This window comes from Crotalus tigris, unplaced genomic scaffold (genome assembly GCF_016545835.1).
Source record: "Crotalus tigris isolate CLP2741 ecotype Arizona unplaced genomic scaffold, ASM1654583v1 scf7180000024321.1087588, whole genome shotgun sequence".
In the NCBI taxonomy this organism is placed as follows: Eukaryota; Metazoa; Chordata; class Lepidosauria; order Squamata; family Viperidae; genus Crotalus; species Crotalus tigris.
Genome location: NW_024100493.1, coordinates 751,702 through 772,384, shown reverse-complemented (window position 1 = coordinate 772,384; position 20,683 = coordinate 751,702). Strand labels below are relative to the sequence as shown.

At 46.0% G+C, this 20,683-nt stretch overlaps 1 long non-coding RNA gene across 1 annotated transcript in view; it reads right to left on the bottom strand.

Annotated features, from left to right (window-relative positions):
- The window catches only part of LOC120299930, an 83,006-nt gene that overhangs the window by 61,493 nt on the left and 830 nt on the right, over positions 1–20,683 (bottom strand). The window contains exon 2 of the long non-coding RNA XR_005554504.1: positions 6,434–6,514. This is a non-coding gene — a long non-coding RNA (uncharacterized LOC120299930). The remainder of the gene's footprint in view (positions 1–6,433; positions 6,515–20,683) is intronic.

The following is a 20,683-nucleotide window of genomic DNA, read 5'->3' as shown; positions in this document are numbered from 1 at the left end:
GATTTGGGGATTTTTTTGTTTTTGTTTGTTTGTTTAACCGTTCCTTTCAGACTGCTCTCCTTCCGTCTGTGTTGAGCAAAATAAAAGGGTGGTTTTTAATAGCACAATCTGCATTCAGTGGGTCCCCAATGAGCCAGCTCCAGAGGGCTGGGCGAAGATTAGCATGGTAATCTCATTCTGAAGGATAAAATTAGCAAAGATATTTCCCTGAATGGAAAGAAGCCAGCCTTGGCAGACTGCCGTGCTTAGAATCAATTACTAAATTACTCTGAGCTCTAAGACGACATTAACGGGGGGGGGTGGGGGGAAGAGGGAAAAAAATGGCCATCGACCGAAAGGAAATCAGATCAAAATATGGTGATCATTAAATCTCTCACTCCTCTTTGCAAATGCGGCACACGAGAAATGCACCAAAAATAAGGCAAAATTTAATTTCGCAGCGTAGCCCCTGTCAACATTTCAGCCGGACAGCGCTAAACCTTAGAGGTTTCATATTTGTTTTTTTTTTTTAAATCGCTCTGCAGGAATCGGAGGAAAACATACGCGGATAAAACTTCCCAGCGTATCCAATAACCGGTGGTGGGATTCAGTCGGTTCGCACCACTTCAGCAGAACTGGTAGCTAATTTTTTGTGGCCCAGGCCCAGAATGGACTTACGGAAGTGGCATCCATACAGAGAACTGGTTGTTCCCCTATTTGAATCCCAGCACTGCCAATAATCTCGGCTCAATCCCAAATTGTGTCCATACTGGAGCTGCGTTGCAAACGGAAACAGCCCATACTGAAGGAAGGAAGAAAGGATAGGATGAAAATCAAATTAAACTATAAAATAGAATAGAATAGAATAGAATAGAATAGAATAGAATAGAATAGAATAGAATAGAATAGAATAGAATAGAATGGAATGGAATGGAATGGAACGGAACGGAACGGAATAGAATTCTATTCTATCCTAGTCTAGTCTATTTCATTCCCATTCTCTATTCTATTCTATTCTATTCTATTCTATTCTATTCTATTCTATTCTATTCTATTCTATTCTATTCTATTCTATTATATAGTTTAATTTGAATTGGAAACTTTTCATAAAAAGGTCTCCAAAATTCTTTTGCTTCCATAACCAGAGTCAATTGGAAATAAATAGGCTGGGTAGTCTGTATTTTATTATGGTTACACGTTTTGCTTTTCTTTAAAATAGTTTTATTTTCTGCTTTGATGGTGCTAGGGGGGGGTCTCATAATTTCTTTCCAGTTGTGAGGGTAAACCTCTAATGAAAATGCATCGAATGTTTAAAAAGCAGACCCATCTACAAGATTTATAGCATTACATTTGAAAACTGGCATTAAACGATTTTTCATTATCAGAAAATGGCTGCTGCGTGATGGAATATTGCACGAGGTATTCAAAATCATGGCAGTTTTTCAATTTTCAGCAGCATTACAGTGAATTTCCATCTATCAAAAACGGAATCTCAGATAAAGCCGTCGTCCAGAACTTAGCAAGGGTCGTTCCTAAGAGAGACCATGAAAAAGTGTTTTTTTTAAAAAAAAAAAAAATCAAAATTTGCACTGCTACCACAGCTCTTTGACCTTCCCCAATCTGGAGCCCTCCAACTGTGTAGGAGTTGAAGTTCTCAGAACAGGCTTTGTTTAGGAACGTAGTCTAGGAATTGCAAACTAGTGTGGTATAAATGGTTAAAGAGTTGGATTAAAGGTGGAAAGTGGTCCACCCTCAGCCATGGAGGGCCTGCTGACCGTGAGGTCCTTGGTGCTCTCTGAGCTTGGTGGTTTCCATGCAGACGTTTCACTACCCAACGAGGTCACGTCATCATAGAAGTGGAGGCGGAGAAGGATTGTGAGGTCCTTGGTGCTCTCTTAAGCTTGGTGGTTTCCATGCAGACGTTTCACTACCCAACGAGGTCACGTCATCATACAAATGGAGGCGGAGAAGGATTGTGAGGTCCTTGGTGCTCTCTTAAGCTTGGTAGTTTCCATGCAGACATTTCACTACCCAACGAGGTCACGTCATCATAGAAGTGGAGGTGGAGAAGGATTGTGAGGTCTTTAGTGCTCTCTTAAGCTTGGTGGTTTCCATGCAGACGTTTCACTACCCAACAAGGTCACATCATCATGGAAGTGGAAGTGGAGAAGGATTGGGAGGTCCTTGGTGCTCTCTGCGCTTGGTAGTTTCCATGCAGACGTTTCACTACCCAACAAGGTCACATCATCATACAAATGGAGGCGGAGAAGGATTGTGAGGTCCTAGGTGCTCTCTGAGCTTGGTGGTTTCCATGCAGACGTTTCACTACCCAACGAGGTCACGTCATCATAGAAGTGGAGGCAGAGAAGGATTGTGAGGTCCTTGGTGCTCTCTGAGCTTGGTGGTTTCAACGCAGACGTTTCACTACCCAACGAGGTCACATCATCATACAAGTGGAGGCGGAGAAGGATTGTGAGGTCCTTGGTGGTCTCTGAGCTTGGTGGTTTCCATGCAGACGTTTCACTACCCAATGAGGTAGCATCATCAGTGGCAGAAGGGAGTGGGGTTTGCTCTCTGTTTATATACAAGTAAAGGCTTGGTCTGTTGCGGGGTATATTCTTGGTGATTCCTTGATTAGGCTGTTGTTTACTGTTAGCTTGTTTGTCTGATGGTTTCTGAGTTAGTAGAGCTATCAGCTCAGATAAGCAAGCTATCACTACTACACCACTCATGTCCCAAAGGTGATCTTTGTTATTTTTTTCAGGGGGTAACTGGACTTTCTTGGTTTTCTTTGAAGACGTTTCGCTTCTCATCCAAGAAACATCTTCAGCTCTGACTGGATGGTGGGGAGTGGAAGGACCATGTAAGTCGGAGCAGAAGAAACTTCTGGGATGAGAAGCGAAACGTCTTCAGAGAAAAACAAGAAAGTCCAGTTGCCTCCTGAAAGAAAAAAAAAAAAGCATCTTTGGAACAACCGTATCTGGATGACTGAGAATCTCCATCTTTGTTCATGCAGCCCAGCACTGTGTTGGCCTTTTTGGCAGCTGCAGCACACGGCTGGCTCCTATTTAAGTGACTGTCCACTAGGACTCCGAGGTCCCTCTCACAGTTACTACTATTGAGCAAGGTACCCCTATACCAGTGATAGCAAACTTTTTAGAGACTGAATGCCCAAACTGTAACCCAAAACCCACTTATGCATCGTCCGGTGCCGGGTGGGTGTGGCCCATTGGGTGGGCGTGGCTGCAGTGGTAACGGCAGACTGGTGGGACTAAAAAGTTCAATCAATCAATTCCAACTTTGCAAGATCTTTTTTTTTCCCGCGAGAAGTTGAAATTGACTGATTGAACCTTTTTTTTTTTTTTGCACACGACGGCGGAGGCCTAAAGTGAAAAGGTTTTATAAAACCCAGCTGAAAGCCTAGGACTGGGGCGACGGCACGCGTGCCCACAGAGACGGCTCTGAGTGCCACCTCTGGCATCCATGCCATAGGTTCACCACCACTGCCCTATACTATGCCTGTGCATTTGGGTTTTCTCGTCTAAATGTAGAACTTTACTTTTTTCACCACTGAATTTCGTTTTGTTAGATAGCGCCCAGTGTTCAAGTCTGTCCAGATCTTCCTGTATCCTAAGCCTGTCTTCTGGAGTGTTGGCTATTCCTGCTAGCTTGGTGTCATCTGCAAATTTGATGAGTTCCCTATCTATCCCCTCATCCAAAGATGAAGAGCACTGGGTCCAGAACAGAGCCCTGGGGCACCCCGCTACACACTTCCCTCCATGTAGATGCGGTTCCATTGAGGACCACACGCTGAGTATGGCTGGTCAGCCAGTTACGGATCCATCTGGTGGTGATGCTGTCTAACCCGCATTTTTCTATCTTATCAAGTAGTAGGTTGTGGTCTACGGAATTCAAGGGAGATTGGACTTAGTTTGCTTATGGCTATGTAGGGATTCTAGGTTGATCCCTCTTTTAACTCCGCCCCCAGTTTCTGCCCTTCCTTCCCCTACATTTCCCTATAAATCTGGGAAAATACTAAACAGGTTAGACTTGGCAAAGTCTTGGATGGGACATCACCAAGAGGTCCCAGGGCTGTAGGCTACACCTGGAAGAGGACAAGAGGACTCTACTGGAGTCACCTTAATCACAAACAGCTGCACAGCTGTCGTTTAAAGGGACATTGGTCTAAAATTGGGGTTTGCATCTTGGAAAAATGATCCCAAGGAAGGGCATCGACCTTAAAGGCAGGAGAAAAAGAACCAATCCATCACTTGCCATCAAGGACGGCAACAAGGATATGGAATCTTTAAATGGGGTGGGGAAAGGTAAATTGATTGATTTATTAAATTTATATCCCGCCCATCTTGATTCTCTACCAGGAGAATCCCAGCCACGAGGGTCCACTAAAAAGAGAATGAAAATCAAATCACGTCCTTCTAAAATTCAATATCATGTCGCCAGTTCTTGCCGTAATTAGATTCTAAAACTAGGGGACATTGCTGCAGATTCGACAAAAGTATTCTTACAGACTGATTTAAATAAGTAATAGAGGAAACAAACTATATTTTAAACGCAGGTCTTGTATCTAGAGATGTCCATTGCCAGGACTTGCATTCCACCCTGTTGCCTCACCAAAAGTCTGGTTTGGGATCCTAAACAGAATTATCAAGCTCTGTTATGGGGTCACGTAACAGACAATCCTTGCTTTAAGCAACAGCAGTGGCACTTAGACTTATATACCGCTTCACAGCCCTCTCTAAGCGGTTTACGGAGTCAGCCTCTTCCCCACCACAATCTGGGTCCTCATTTTACCGACCTCGGAAGGGCGGAAGGCTGAGTCCACCTTTAGCCGGTCAGAATTGAACTCTTGAAGTGAACTGCACCACCACGGCTCTAAGGGAACTCTAAATAACTCAGTGACCAGGAGATGGCGAGTTCTAGTCCCACCTTAAGCAATGAAAGCCGCTAGGTGGCTTTGGCCAATCACCAGGAGACGGTGAGTTCTAGTCCCGCCTTAGACATGAAAGCCAGCTAGGTGACTTTGGGCCAATCACCAGGAGACGGTGAGTTCTAGTCCCGTCTTAGGCATGAAAGCCAGCTAGGTGACTTTGGGCCAATCACCAGGAGACGGTGAGTTCTAGTCCCGCCTTAGACATGAAAGCCAGCTAGGTGACTTTGGGCCAATCACCAGGAGACGGTGAGTTCTAGTCCCGTCTTAGGCATGAAAGCCAACTGGGTGACTTTGGGCCAATCACCAGGAGACGCTGAGTTCTAGTCCCGTCTTAGGCATGAAAGCCAACTGGGTGACTTTGGGCCAATCACCAGGAGACAGTGAGTTCTAGTCCCGCCTTAGACATGAAAGCCGCTAGGTGGCTTTGGCCAATCACCAGGAGACGGTGAGTTCTAGTCCCGCCTTAGACATGAAAGCCAACTGGGTGACTTTGGGCCAATCACCAGGAGACAGTGAGTTCTAGTCCTGCCTTAGACATGAAAGCCAGCTAGGTGACTTTGGGCCAATCACCAGGAGACGCTGAGTTCTAGTCCCGCCTTAGACATGAAAGCCAACTGGGTGACTTTGGCCAATCACCAGGAGACGGTGAGTTCTAGTCCCGCCTTAGACATGAAAGCCAACTGGGTGACTTTGGGCCAATCACCAGGAGACGGTGAGTTCTAGTCCCGCCTTAGACTTGAAAGCCCACTAGGTGACTTTGGGCCAGTCACCAGGAGACGCTGAGTTCTAGTCCCGCCTTAGACATGAAAGCCAGCTAGGTGACTTTGGGCCAGTCACCAGGAGATGGTGAGTTCTAGTCCCACCTTAGATATGAAAGCTAGCTGGGTGATGTTGGGCCAGTCCTTCACTCTCAGCCCAACCCAGCTTGCAAGGATGTTATTGTGGGGGAAAATAGGAAGAGACAGCTGTGCTGGGTATGTTTGCCACCTTGACTCATTTGTAAAAAGTATATAAAGGCCGGATATAAGCAAACAAACGGGGACCCCCTTTGCCTCTGGACTGGCGCTTTTGTTTTCATTCTTGACAAGTGCGTCTGTTTCTCTGCTTTTGCTCGCCAAGAGAATCAAGGCCTCACGGCCTAATTCAATTTATTCTCTTTTGTCTGCAGCAGATGTCACTTTTACATCTGGGCACCCCTTAAAACGGTCTCCGATCCTTCTAATCCAGCAGCTATTAGCAAAAAAAGGGGGGAGAGGAACAGAGGGGAGGTTCCTCTTACGAGAAGGAGTAGCAACTATTTCTGGGTTTCCTCCCCCCCCCATCATTTCCAGCATTCACAGTATCCCCAGTGGATACACCGTCCTTTAATTCCTCGGAGGAGGAGCGGTGTTCACGCCCCAAAGCACCACAGAACACAGGTGGTCCTTGACCAACAACAGTTCATGTAGCGACCGTTCCAAGTTACAACGGCAACGGAAAAAGTGAGCGTTTTTCCACACTTACATCTCCAAGGCGACCTGTCGCCATGTCGAAGGGCAACACCGGCATCCAGCAATACTTCACAGCAACTCTTCACAGCATATCCTATAAATGAAAATTGTGAGAGATTTGCTGTTAGGATATTTAATTGAAAGGCAGGTAATTTTGCGGCATTCCCCCCCTGGTCACGTGATCGAAATTCAGACGCTTCACAGTTGTGACGGTCGCCGTGTCCCTGGGGGTGGTGGGATCCCCTTTCGCGACCTCCTGGCAATCAAAGTCAAGATTCATTTATTAATTCCAACAAGTGGAGTGATTGGCTTAACAACAGTGGCAAAAAAACAAAACAAAAAAGCTTGTAAAATGGAGCCAAGCTCGCTCCGCAAACGTTTCACTTAGCAACGCAAATTTTGTGGTCATAAGTCAAGGAGTTAAGGATATCCGTTTCCGAGTGGCACCAAACTTAATGGGTGCATGGAAGACACGACAGTGGTTAGCAGCTGTGTAATTGTGGTCTCACACTACCTGTGGGCTCAAAACCCCTTTTTCTGCAGCCCCCCCAGGATCCGCCCCCCCATTGAAAGCATTGATTTCCTGCAACTGTAGAGGACAACGTACCCCAAAAGTGTAGCGTCCGCTCTCCGTTGGCTACCTAACAGTTTGTAAAATAATTCTCCAAAATCTAAAAGGTGGGAAAACGTTTTCAGTCTGCTCACAATGCAATTCTGGAACGAATGCCGCACACAAAAGGATATTATACATTGTATAATTACACGGAAGCTGGGACATGACCGTTGAAGTAAAGACAAGGATAGAGAAAGCTCGAACGGCATTCTTCAAAATGAAAAAGGTCTTCTGCAGTCACGACATAAGCCTAAGACTGAAAATCAGGCTTGTCAGATGCTATATTTTTTCTATCCTGTTCTATGGAGTAGAGAGTCAGTCTCTGATAGAAGGCCACCTGAAGAGACTAGAAGCATTTGAAATGTGGATTTACAGGCGGCTGTTACATATAAGCTGGGTTGACGAGATCAGAAATGAGGAGGTGATCAGCCATCTGGGAAAGCCAAGGGAAATCATCATAACAAAAAACAAAAATTAGAATATTTTGGACATGTGATGTGACACCCAGAAAAATACGGCATACTCCATTTAATCCTCCAGGGAAAGATGGAAGGCCAACGAGATCCAGGCAGAAGAAGAACGTCGTGGCTTCAAAATCTAAGGGACTGGTTTGGACAAAACTCAGCAGCACTTTTTTCATGCAGCTGCTGATAAAAACAGGATCGCCAACATGACCGCCAATGTCCGATAACGGATAGGGCAGAAGAAGAAGGAGAAGACGGAGAAGAAGGAGGAAGAGGAAGAGGAAGAGGAAGAAGAAGAAGAAGAAGAAGAAGAAGAAGAAGAAGAAGAAGAAGAAGAAGAAGAAGAAGAAGAAGAACTGAAGAAGGAAGAAGATGAAGGAGAAGGAGAAGGAGCAGGAGAAGAAGAAGAAGAAGAAGAAGAAGAAGAAGAAGAAGAAGAAGAAGAAGAAGAAGAAGAAGAAGAAGAAGAAGAAGAAGAAGAAGAAGAAGAAGAAGAAGAAGAAGAAGAAGAAGAAGAGAAGAAGAAGAAGAAGAAGAAGAAGAAGAAGAAGAAGAAGAAGAAGAAGAAGAAGAAGAAGAAGAAGAAGAAGAAGAAGAAGAAGAAGAAGAATTAAAGGATAAACCTTGAAGGCATAAAAATCAGAAACATGGAACCGGCCCATCCATTAGTCAGATAAAATGGGTTGGTCAAGCAGAACTAAAAGCCCTGGATAGGAAGCCCAGGAGAATAATGATAATGAATCGTGCTCTCTATCCATGTGGTGATGGCAACCTATTATTTACCGAGGAAAACGGGTGGGCGTGCCACGTTGCCAGAACGCCAGACCGTTGAAGAAGAAGACAAAACGGATTTGGACGGACAGCGAAGAAGATCGGTGAGGCTAGTACACTGATCTAGAATTTTTTTGAACCCCATCGCAGTCGTAAGTGGAGAGCCACCTGTGTTGAGGACTCGGCTCCGGGAGCAAAGAGAGGAAAAATAAACTTTGCTTCCCTCTTCTTCTGGGAGATTCTTCGCTCGGAACCTTTAGTTTTCTTTTTTTTACACACACACCCTTCCCAAAAGGGTCGCAAAAAGGGATCACGTGACACCACAAACACCCCGGGGACACAGCAATGGTCAATACTACGAAGCGGTGAGCAGGCGTCTGGATTTTGATCACCTGACGCTGGGGGAATGCCGCAACAGTTGTTAAGTGTGAAAAACTGTCCTTTTTTTCTTGCCGTTGTAACTTTAAATGGTTACTAAACAAGCTGTTGAAAGTTGAGGAACACCTGTATGGTTTAAGACAGGGGTCTCCAATCTTGGGAACCTTAAAGACGTGTGGACTTCAACTCCCAGGATTCCTCAATCAAATATGGTGGCTGAAGAATTCTGGGAGTTGAAGACCACAGCTGGTGATTTATAGCAAGGATATCCAGTCTTGGCAACTTTAAGAATTGTGGACTTCAACTCCCAGGATTCCTCAACCAGCCATGATGGCTGAAGAATTCTGGGAGTTGAAGTCCACTGGTTGTGATTCATAGTAGGAGGTCTCCAATCTTGGCAACTTTAAGAATTGTGGACTTCAACTCCCAAAATTCCTCAACCAGCCATGGTGGCTGAAGAATTCTGGGAGTTGAATTCCGGGAGTTGAAGTCCACACGTCTTATACTTCGCAAATTTGGAGACTCATGGTTTAAGAGATGCCATCAGGTGCTCCAAGCTAGTATCCAAGACATAAAATAAAACATGATCTGCAGCTTATTATAACAGCCATCCAACTGAGTGACTGGCCTGCAAGACGAACAAATGGACTCCCTGAAAGGGACACACACACACACACAAAAACCCGCAGCGTTCAAGGCACATCTGTGATGCTTCCATGCCGTCACAGAGCGCCTGTTCTCTATTCACTAGCCATGGTCTGTTCAACTCAAAGCAGGGTGTGTGAATGGCTACCGCAAGAGGCAAACGGGCCCTAGTCTCCCACCAAACCGACTTTCCCGGAAAAGAAACATAAAAATAAATAAACAGCTATTGTCGGTCGCTGGGTTGGCGCATCTCTTATTTGTGACCCGGAGTTTGATCGGAAACCGGGTCGATGGGCCCTGTCGGTGTGGATGGCAGCTTCCTTTTCTCCGAAGGCCATCCATGGGAGAATCCTGGCTAGTCTTCTTTAAGCCACGATGGCATTTCCAAGCTGCTCTTTTGATCCTGGGCCACCTCTGGTGGGGATTGTTAGCGGTCTCCTCCAAATGAAGCAATCAAACAGAGAGGCGTTTGGGAACTCTCTCTGGTGTTTAATATTTGATCCATTCCCATGTTACGGAGTGTTTAGCCGGAGGGGAAAAACCGCTTCGGAGGAGCGAGACATGACAGGCCTGACAAGCGAATTGCAGCTTCTATACAAACCGGCATTTTGTTGGCCTTGTTGTTTGTTTCCCGGCTTCCCGATCCTCTTTTTTTCCAAGGGAGAGAAAAAAATGGAAAGGGGGAGCGGTGAGGAGAAAAGAAAAATAAAGATTCCGGGCGAAGAATCTCCCAGAAAAAGAGGGAAGCAAAGTTTATTTTTTTTCTCTCTTTCTTTGCTCCCGGAGCCGAGTCCTCAAGACAGCTGGTCCTCGGCTTACGACCACGACGGAGTTGAACCATTTCTTTTTTTTTTTAATTTTTATTTTTTTATTATTTTAGACCAACAAAACAAAACACAACAAACATTACACACATACACACGTAATATATCCTTTTTTGTTAACAGCAGTTTGTAACAGTACTCGTCTATTCTTTACATTTCCCCTCTCTTTCTTCTTTGAAATAATTGTCCTTATTGACAGCTGGTCCTCGGCTTACGACCACGACGGAGTTGAACCATTTCTATCGGTCGCTAAGGGAGTTTTTGCCCCCGTTTTATGACTTTTCCTTGCCCCGTCTGATGGCCTTTCCCACCACGGTTGTTAAGTGGATCGCTGCAGCGGCTCGGTTAGGAGTAGCACGGTGGTAAAACGAATCGGGCTTCCCCATGGAAGGGGATCACGTGACACATAATGACATTGCAACCGTCATTAAGGGAAGTCGGTTGCCGAGGGTCTGAATTTTGATCACGTGACCCTGGGACTCACGTGACCCAGAGACACCGCCAACCGTCATTAAGGTGAGTTGGTTGCCGGGGGTCTGAGTGTGGATCACGTGACCCTGGGGATGTGGCGACGGTCCTTAAGCGTGAAAAACAGTCCTAAGTTCCTTTTTTTAGTGCCGTCGTAACTTTGAATCGTCGTAAGTCAAGGAATGCTGGTACCCTCTACCCATTTCCTTCAGCTGATCCCTTTCTTGCGGCTTTGTGATTGGCAGCCTTTCTGAGCCCCCTGCCCTCCTCCCCCCTGGGCGGGCAACATTTTAGGGGAGGGGCAAAAATAATAATAATAAAGCCGCTTTGCTCACCTCCCTGCCTTTGCTGGCTGCGTTAAGAGCCACAAAAAAAACCAAAACCCTCTATTTGGGGGTTTAAAAGGGGGGTGAGGAAGACAATGGGGACCCTTAATTCCATTTGGGATGCTTGGAAGTCAAGGAGTGGGGGTTTTGCATCCACACTTCTTTCTGATTTGATTTATTTTGTGCGGAGGGGTGCCCGGGCTCTTCCCCTCCCCTTTCCCCAGGCGCGTGGTGGAAGGCGCTGAAGCAGTTGGTGTATCCTGGCCGTAATCAAATTAACCATGTGCTGGGAACTTTGGAAAAGGGACCTCTCGTGTGTGTAAAAAGGACAACACCTCCTCGCAAAAAAAAAAAAAAAAACGGGAACAGGAGGGGGGGTCTTGAAGTCAGTCAAGAGAGAGAGAGAGACAGACACAGAGAGAGAGGAAGGAAGGAAGGAAGGAAGGAAGGAAGGAAGGAAGGAAGGAAGGAAGGAAAAGAAAGAAAGAGAAAGAAAATAGAGAGACAGAGAGAGGAAGGAAGGAAGGAAGGAAGGAAGAAAAAAGAGAAAGAAAAAGAAAAAGAGTGAGAGAAAGAGACAGAGAGAAAGAGAGAGAAGAGAGAGAAAGGAAGGAAGAGAAAGAAAAAGAAAAAGGAAAAAGAAAGAGAGAGAGAAGGAAACACAGAGAGAAAGAGAGAAGAGAGAGAGGAAGAGAGAGAGAGAAAGAGAGAGGAAGGAAGGAAGGAAGGAAGGAAGGAAGAAAAAGAAATAAAGAGTGAGAGAGAAAGCAACAGAGAGACAGAGAGAAAGAGAGAGAAGAGAGAAAGAAAGGAAGGAAGAAAGAGTAAGAAAGAAAAAGAAAGAAAAAAGAAAGAGAAAGAGAGAGAGAAAGGAAGGAAGAGTAAGAAAGAAAACAAAGAGTAAGAAAGAAAAAGAAAGAGAAAGACACAGAGAGAGAAAGACAGAGAGAAAGACAGAGGAGACAGAGAGAGAGACAGAGAGGAAGGAAGAGAAAGAAAGAGAGAGAGAAAGAGAGAGAGAAAGAGAGAGACAGAGAGAAAGGAAGGAAGAGAAAGAAAAAGAGAGAAAGACAGAGAGAGACAGAGAGAAAGGAAGGAAGAGAGAGAGAAAGAGAGAGAGGAGACACACAGAGAGAGAGACAGAGAGAAAGGAAGGAAGAGAAAGAAAGAGAGAGAGAGAAAGAGAGAGACAGAGAGAAAGGAAGGAAGAGAAAGAAAAAGAGAGAAAGACAGAGAGAGACAGAGAGAAAGGAAGAGAAAGAGAGAGAAAGAGAGAGAGGGACAGAGAGAAAGGAAGGAAGAGAAAGAAAGAGAGAGAGAGAAAGACGGAGAGAGAGAAAGAAAGAGAGAGGAGATAGAAAGAGACAGAGAGAAAGGAAGGAAGAGAAAGAAAGAGAGAGAGAGAAAGACAGAGAGAGAGAAAGAAAGAGAGAGAGAGAAAGAAAGAGAGAAAGAGAGAGACAGAGAGAAAGGAAGGAAGAGAAAGAAAAAGAGAGAAAGACAGAGAGAGACAGAGAGAAAGGAAGGAAGAGAAAGAGAGAGAGAGAGAGAAAGACAGAGAGAGAGAGAGAGAGAGGAGATAGAAAGAGACAGAGAGAAAGGAAGGAAGAGAAAGAAAGAGAGAGAGAAAGACAGAGAGAGAGAGAAAGAAAGAGAGAGGAGATAGAAAGAGACAGAGAGAAAGGAAGGAAGAGAAAGAAAGAGAGAGAGAGAAAGACAGAGAGAGAGAAAGAAAGAGAGAGAGAGAAAGAAAGAGAGAAAGAGAGAGACAGAGAGAAAGGAAGGAAGAGAAAGAAAAAGAGAGAAAGACAGAGAGAGACAGAGAGAAAGGAAGGAAGAGAAAGAGAGAGAAAGAGAGAGAGGAGACACAGAGAGAGAGACAGAGAGAAAGGAAGGAAGAGAAAGAAAGAGAGAGAGAAAGACAGAGAGAGAGAGAGAGAGAGAGAGGAGATAGAAAGAGACAGAGAGAAAGGAAGGAAGAGAAAGAAAGAGAGAGAGAAAGACAGAGAGAGAGAAAGAAAGAGAGAGAGAGAAAGAAAGAGAGAAAGAGAGAGACAGAGAGAAAGGAAGGAAGAGAAAGAAAAAGAGAGAAAGACAGAGAGAGACAGAGAGAAAGGAAGGAAGAGAAAGAGAGAGAAAGAGAGAGAGGAGACACAGAGAGACAGAGAGAAAGGAAGGAAGAGAAAGAAAGAGAGAGAGAGAAAGACAGAGAGAGAGAGAGAGAGAGAGAGGAGATAGAAAGAGACAGAGAGAAAGGAAGGAAGAGAAAGAAAGAGAGAGAGAGAAAGACGGAGAGAGAGAAAGAAAGAGAGAGGAGATAGAAAGAGACAGAGAGAAAGGAAGGAAGAGAAGAAAGAGAGAGAGAGAAAGACAGAGAGAGAGAGAGAGAGAGAGAGGAGATAGAAAGAGAGAAAGAGAGAGACAGAGAGAAAGGAAGGAAGAGAAAGAAAAAGAGAGAAAGACAGAGAGAGACAGAGAGAAAGGAAGGAAGAGAAAGAGAGAGAAAGAGAGAGAGGAGACACAGAGAGAGAGACAGAGAGAAAGGAAGGAAGAGAAAGAAAGAGAGAGAGAGAAAGACAGAGAGAGAGAGAGAGAGAGAGAGGAGATAGAAAGAGACAGAGAGAAAGGAAGGAAGAGAAAGAAAGAGAGAGAGAAAGACAGAGAGAGAGAAAGAAAGAGAGAGAGAGAAAGAAAGAGAGAAAGAGAGAGACAGAGAGAAAGGAAGGAAGAGAAAGAAAAAGAGAGAAAGACAGAGAGAGACAGAAGAGAAAGGAGAGAGAAGAGACAGAGAGAAAGAGAGAGAGGAGAAGAAAGAGACAGAGAGAAAGGAAGGAAGAGAAAGAGAGAGAGAGAAAGACAGAGAGAGAGAAAGAAAGAGAGAGAGAGAAAGAAAGAGAGAAAGAGAGAGACAGAGAGAAAGGAAGGAAGAGAAAGAAAAAGAGAGAAAGACAGAGAGAGACAGAGAGAAAGAGAGAGAGAAGAGAAAGAGAGAGAAAGAGAGAGAGGAGATAGAGAAGAGACAGAGAGAAAGGAAGGAAGAGAAAGAAAGAGAGAGAGAAAGACAGAGAGAGAGAGAAAGAAAGAGAGAGGAGAAGAGAGAGAGACAGAGAGAGAGAAAGAAAGAGAGAGAGAGAAAGAGAAAGAGAGAGACAGAGAGAAAGGAAGGAAGAGAAAGAAAAAGAGAGAAAGACAGAGAGAGACAGAGAGAAAGGAAGGAAGAGAAAGAGAGAGAAAGAGAGAGAGGAGACACAGGGAGACAGAGAGAAAGGAAGGAAGAGAAAGAAAGAGAGAGAGAGAAAGACAGAGAGAGAGAGAGAGAGAGAGAGGAGATAGAAAGAGACAGAGAGAAAGGAAGGAAGAGAAAGAAAGAGAGAGAGAGAAAGACGGAGAGAGAGAAAGAAAGAGAGAGGAGATAGAAAGAGACAGAGAGAAAGGAAGGAAGAGAAAGAAAGAAAGAGAGAAAGACAGAGAGAGAGAAAGAAAGAGAGAGAGAGAAAGAAAGAGAGAAAGAGAGAGACAGAGAGAAAGGAAGGAAGAGAAAGAAAAAGAGAGAAAGACAGAGAGAGACAGAGAGAAAGGAAGGAAGAGAAAGAGAGAGAGAGAGAGAAAGACAGAGAGAGAGAGAGAGAGAGGAGATAGAAAGAGACAGAGAGAAAGGAAGGAAGAGAAAGAAAGAGAGAGAGAAAGACAGAGAGAGAGAGAAAGAAAGAGAGAGGAGATAGAAAGAGACAGAGAGAAAGGAAGGAAGAGAAAGAAAGAGAGAGAGAAAGACAGAGAGAGAGAAAGAAAGAGAGAGAGAGAAAGAAAGAGAGAAAGAGAGAGACAGAGAGAAAGGAAGGAAGAGAAAGAAAAAGAGAGAAAGACAGAGAGAGACAGAGAGAAAGGAAGGAAGAGAAAGAGAGAGAAAGAGAGAGAGGAGACACAGAGAGACAGAGAGAAAGGAAGGAAGAGAAAGAAAGAGAGAGAGAGAAAGACAGAGAGAGAGAGAGAGAGAGAGAGAGGAGATAGAAAGAGACAGAGAGAAAGGAAGGAAGAGAAGAAAGAGAGAGAAGAGAAGAGAACAGAAGAGAAGAGAAAAGGTCTTTCATCTTGAGAAGCTAATTTTGGGAGGGGGGAGGGGGGAGTCAGGGAAAGGACCCCCCTTTTTTTGCCCCTAAACGAAATGAATAAATAAACAGGAGATAATCGAGTCAAGGGCATTTGCTCGGGGGACTGACAGGCTGTGTGAAGGGAGAAGAATGAGGCGGCCTGGAGCCTCAGGACCATGAATGGAAGCGAGAAGGTGGCCAATGGGTGGAAGGGAGGGGGGGGGCAAAAAAAAAAAAAAAACCAACCCAGAAGAATGCACCGTATGTGGAGAGAGAAGAACAAACTAGACGAGAAAAGATTCAGAGGTAATAGCCCGAAGACCAAAGCGCCAACGTCACCATGCCTGGCTGAGGAATTCTGGGAACTGGAGTCCACGAAGTCTTAAACTTGCTCAGTTTGGAGACCCCTGGAATAGACAAGACACCCCTTTATCCTCTTTCACCTCTCAAACTAGCATCACCGTGCAAGACGGGCATAATTTAGTACGAAAGCCCTTGATAGCCAAGACACAGAAATTCAATTTATCCCTCCGTTTTGTGCGGGTATTTAAAACATTCAGGTAGATTTTGGAAAATGAATGACACTTTTGCGCGTCGGCTCCGTGGTTTTAATTTCTCCTTGCCCTCCGTTGTTGTTTTGGGTGTGTGTTTGCGGGTGCACATAGGCTTGTCTTAAGGCTACTTTTTCAACCTCTGGAGCCTACGGAACAGCAAGTTAAACATTGCCCAAATAAACAAAACGGGGTTATTATTATTATTATGTTCAATTCCTACGATGGCACCTCAAAAATAATACAGCTTTGTTTTTTAAATATCAACCCGAATTATTAAGATCCAGAGGACCATTTGGAATTTGGGGGGGCGGGGGGGGAAGGATTTGAAAAAAAATGTGTCAATCATATATATCCAAATCCTAAACAGGGCTTCTCCCTTTTGTAACAAGCTAGCATTATTCTAATTTTGTCGTGTTTACGCAATGTGGATAGGGGGCGGTTACTCTTTTGAAAACTGTTACGCAACGAAATCTCATTTGGAACGTAGGCGGACTGGTGTTAAAGTGACAATGAAGTTATTCTCAAAGTGATTCCAGTCTAATATACAATGTGGATTTTGAGAGATATATATATATACACATTCTCAAAATCCACATTGTATATTAGACTGGAATCACTTTGAGAATAACTTCATTGTCACTTTATATATATACACATAGGCAGAATTATCTGGAAATGATCGAAGGCCTGTTAGCTACTCGCCAATCCTACAGTTCGCACGACACAAAGGCACCACAAGCCAGCAATGTCGGTTCTAAAAGTGAGACACCAACCCTACAGTTCGCACGACCCAAAGGCACAAGCCAGCAATGTCGGCTCCAAAAGTGAGACGCCGACCCTACAGTTCTCACGACCCAAAGGCACAAGCCAGCAATGTCGGTTCTAAAAGTGAGACGCCAACCCTACAGTTCGCACGACCCAAAGGCACAAGCCAGCAATGTCGGTTCCAAAAGTGAGACGCCGACTCTACAGTTCTCACGACCCAAAGGCACAAGCCAGCAATGTCGGTTCTAAAAGTGACACGCCAACCCTACAGTTTGCACGACCCAAAGGCACCACAAGCCAGCAATGTCGGTTCTAAAAGTGACACGCCGATCCTACAGTTTGCACGACCCAAAGGCACCACAAGCCAGCAATGTCGGTTTCAAAAGTGAGAAGGAAACGGCTAATGGGCAGGTGTGTCCTGCTAGCTACTTCCCGACATCCAGGTCAGGGCAGCTGGAACTCGGGGAAGGGGGGGGGAAACACCCCTGCCTACATTTACACATCAGACGTAGAGGGCAGGGACTCGTCAAGCGTCGTCGGAACTTCGTTAACACGGATTAGCGCTAACCTTGGTTCGTCTGTTCTTGGGCTGGCCTCTTGCTTGCGCAACCGGAAAAAAAGGAGGACTCCGAGTTTGTAAATCCGGGGACTAAACGCAGACCCCCACTCCCCTTCTTCCCCCCCCCCCGGCTCCTTATTCTCCTATAAACGCTGGGAATACAAAATTCTCCACCTGGCTACTCCAGTGCTCGTTAATTCGAATTAAGCAGGTTCCCGACTGCGCGTCACCGTCCCAGCCGTTACTTTGCTCGGAGCGAGACCCGGCCACGTGCAATCTTTCCCGGGGGGGGGGGAAGAGAAAGAGGGAGAGGGGGTTTGTGGGAAAAGAGGGCGGGGCCTATCTGCATTGACTCCGCCTCCCGAAGCGGGGCTGGGTTTTTCTCCCCGTGGAACCGCTGGAACCGCTGCTGGACGGCTGGCACTTTCTACACTCCAGAAAGACCTCCCCCCCCCTCCAGGGGAAGCCCCTGTTTTTCTCTCAGCCCCAGTTGCACAACCGCCTCTTCTCTTCCCCCCCCCTCCCTTGCTCCCGGGTGCCTGCGACACGCAGAAACCCCCCCCCCGTCTTAAGGGCGAGGGGAGGGGGTGTTTCAAGGAATTTTGGCGCGCCCTACGGACTACGCGCGTAAAGAGAGAAGCCACCTTGGAATTCAGGAGAAAGCTCCTAACACGGAGGACAATTCACCAGGGGAACGGCTTGCCACCAGACGTTGTGGGAGTTCCATCACTGGAGGTTTTTAAGAGGAGACTGGACAGTCAGTTGTGTGAAATGGTTTAGGTCAGTGTTTCTCAACCTTGACCATTTTAAGGCATGTGGACTTCAACTCCCAGAATTCCACAGCCAGCATTGCTGGCTGTGGAATTCTGGGAGTTGAAGTCCACATGCCTTAAAATGGTCAAGGTTGAGAAACACTGGTTTAGGTTCTCCTGCTTGAGCAGGGGGCTGGACTAGAAGACCTCCAAGGTCCCTTCCAGTTCTATTCTGTTCTGTTCTATTCTGTTCCATTCCATTCCATATTCTATTCTATTCTATTCTATTCTATTCTGTTCTGTTCTGTATTCTATTCTATTTTCTATTCTATATTCTATTCTCTATTCTATTATATGCTATTCCATATTCTATTCTATTCTATATTCTATTCTATTCTAGATTCTATTCTCTATTCTATTATTTGCTATTCCATATTCTATTCTATTCTGTTCTGTTCTGTTCTGTTTTCTATTCTGTTCTATTTTCTGCTCTATTTTCTATTCTATTTTATTCTATTCTATTTTCTATTCAATTCTATTTTCTATTCTTTTCTATTCTATTTTCTATTCTATTCTATTCTGTTTCCTATTCTATTTTCTGTTCTGTTCCATTTTCTATTCTATTTTCTATTCTATTCTATTCTATTCTCAAAACTGGGAGGCTTGGCGACTGACCCCCACTTATGAAGGTCGCAGCGTCCCCGGGTCCTGGATCCCCTTTTGGGATCCTCTGACAAGCAAAGTCAATAGGAAACCACGGTTGCCTTTAACAACAAAAATGTTGGGCTCAGTTGGGGGTCATCCATCAAGGACTATCTGTCTAAATCCGTATATCTATATACACACATACACGTATGCGTGTGTGTGTATCTCTCTCTCTCTCTCTCTCTCTCTCTCTATATATATATATATATATATATATATATATATATATCCATATCCATATATATGGATATATATACACACACAAATATCCATATATACATATACACACATTTTTTTAAAAAATTGTTTTATTATACATATATATACATATATACAGATACATACATATATACACACACACATACATATATACATATATACATATACATATATATACGCACACACACATATATACCTATATATATAGACATAGACACACACACACATACACATATACAAACTCGGAGAGTACTTACTCAGGAGGAGGCTCCCGCCCAGTCCAATCACACACACACACACACACACACACACACACACACACACATATATGTAGGTCTTTGGTTATTCGGGTTTTCTCCAGCGTCAAATTAGAAGTGTCTTGGCGACGTTTCCACGAAGTCTCATTCTCATCTTCTGGCTGGTGTTTTCGGCTTCGTGCTTCTAGGAGCACGAAGCCGGAAAACACCAGCCTGAAGATGACGAATGAGACTACACATATACACATACACGTCTGTGTGTCTGTGTGTATGTGTGACTGGGCTGAGCGGGAGCCTTCTCCTGACTAAGTACTCCCCGAGTTTGTTACTTTAATTACCGACTTGTTACCCAGACCACAACGGGCGGTAATGAACCTAAAGCAGCTAATTAGCCGCCCGTTTTTCTCTCTCTAGGACCGGCCGGGCGGGCGGGGAAGGGAGCCCGGGCGAGCAGGCGCTGAGAATTCCCGTCGCTCCTCCGTCCGGCCGCGGAGGAGACAAATCATCCGGGAAGGAAATACTAGCCAAACAACGAGAAGACGAACCTCGGGCCGAGGAAACGAACGGAACCATCCGCTGCTGCGCAAAGACGCAGCGCCCGAGCGCGCCGGCCGAAGCCTCGGAGAGCCGGGCTTTTAACTGGACGCGTGTTCGTCGAGGGGAAACCTCGGAGAAGTCGTGGGCAAGGGGTGTAGAAGCGGGGCCCGGGGCAAGCTTTGGGGAGCCCCCCTCTCCCTCTGACTGGAGACGGAACGGGCTGGTTTGCGGGAATCTCCATAACGGGGTAGCAAATACAAAAGAAGCCAGGCGCGTTAAGAACCGGAGCGCTCTCGGAGGGGGCTGAAATCTACCCCGGATAAACCCCGGCAGATCCTTCGGGACGAGGTGAAAGGGAAACTTGCGCGCACAAGGACCTTTCCAAGGGAAGGAAACGAAGTCAAACGCAGCCGACGCTGCTGCTGCTGCTGCTATTATTATGGTTACTATTATTATTAATAATTTTGAAGCTTTGCGCGCGGGGGTGGAGGCGTTTAATGCAATGGTTGCCCGGCCTTGGGGCGCACTGGATTTCTTCCCCGGAGGGAACCCCGCGAAGGACGCGCCGCCGGACCGAAGGGCGCGGCGAGGCAGCAACCCAAGGGTTGGGTTTGGGTTCGAAACCCCGGCGCCGCGCTCCTACTTCGCCGCCTTTCCTATCTCCGCGGCGCGGGCTGGCCTGGCCTTCCGCCCCCCCTCGTCCCGGGCCCTTTCCGAGGGTGCCCACCTCTTGCTGGCGTCTCGGCCCTTTATAAGGTTTCACGCCCTTCGGGGGGGTCTTTTGGCCGGGCAATTGGGCGTTAACGCGTTTACAAAACGAGTTTCCACGAGGACATCAAGGGGGGGGGATCGCCTTCCTCCACTGCCGCGGAGAGGGGGAAAAGGGGGGGGGAAGAGAAGGACTGGGAGATTTTACACCACCCCCCTCCTTGGAAGGGGGGGGGAAGAGGAAAAGAAAGCCCTGTTTGGACCCGGGGTGCAGATCCCTCTCCTCCTGACCCCGTTCTTCTCGCCAGGGGGAGGTTCCGCGTGTCCGTGTGAACGCGCGCGGGCTTTGCGCTTCGGCGGTGCGCGTCTTCTGCGCGTAAGGGCTTTCCAAGCTGGTGTGTGTGTGTGTGTGTGTGTGTGTGTAAATCGTCACCCCGCTTTTTCTTCGTGCCCAAGAAGGCGGATTGAATTAAGCCTGTCTTCTGCGTGTAAGGGCTTTCCAAGCTGGGGTGTGTGGTTGTGTGTGTGTGTGGAAATCGTCACCCCGCTTTTTCTTCGTGCCCAAGGAGGCGGATTGAATTAAGCCTGCGTGTAAGGGCTTTCCAAGCTGGGGTGTGTGGGGGGGGTGGA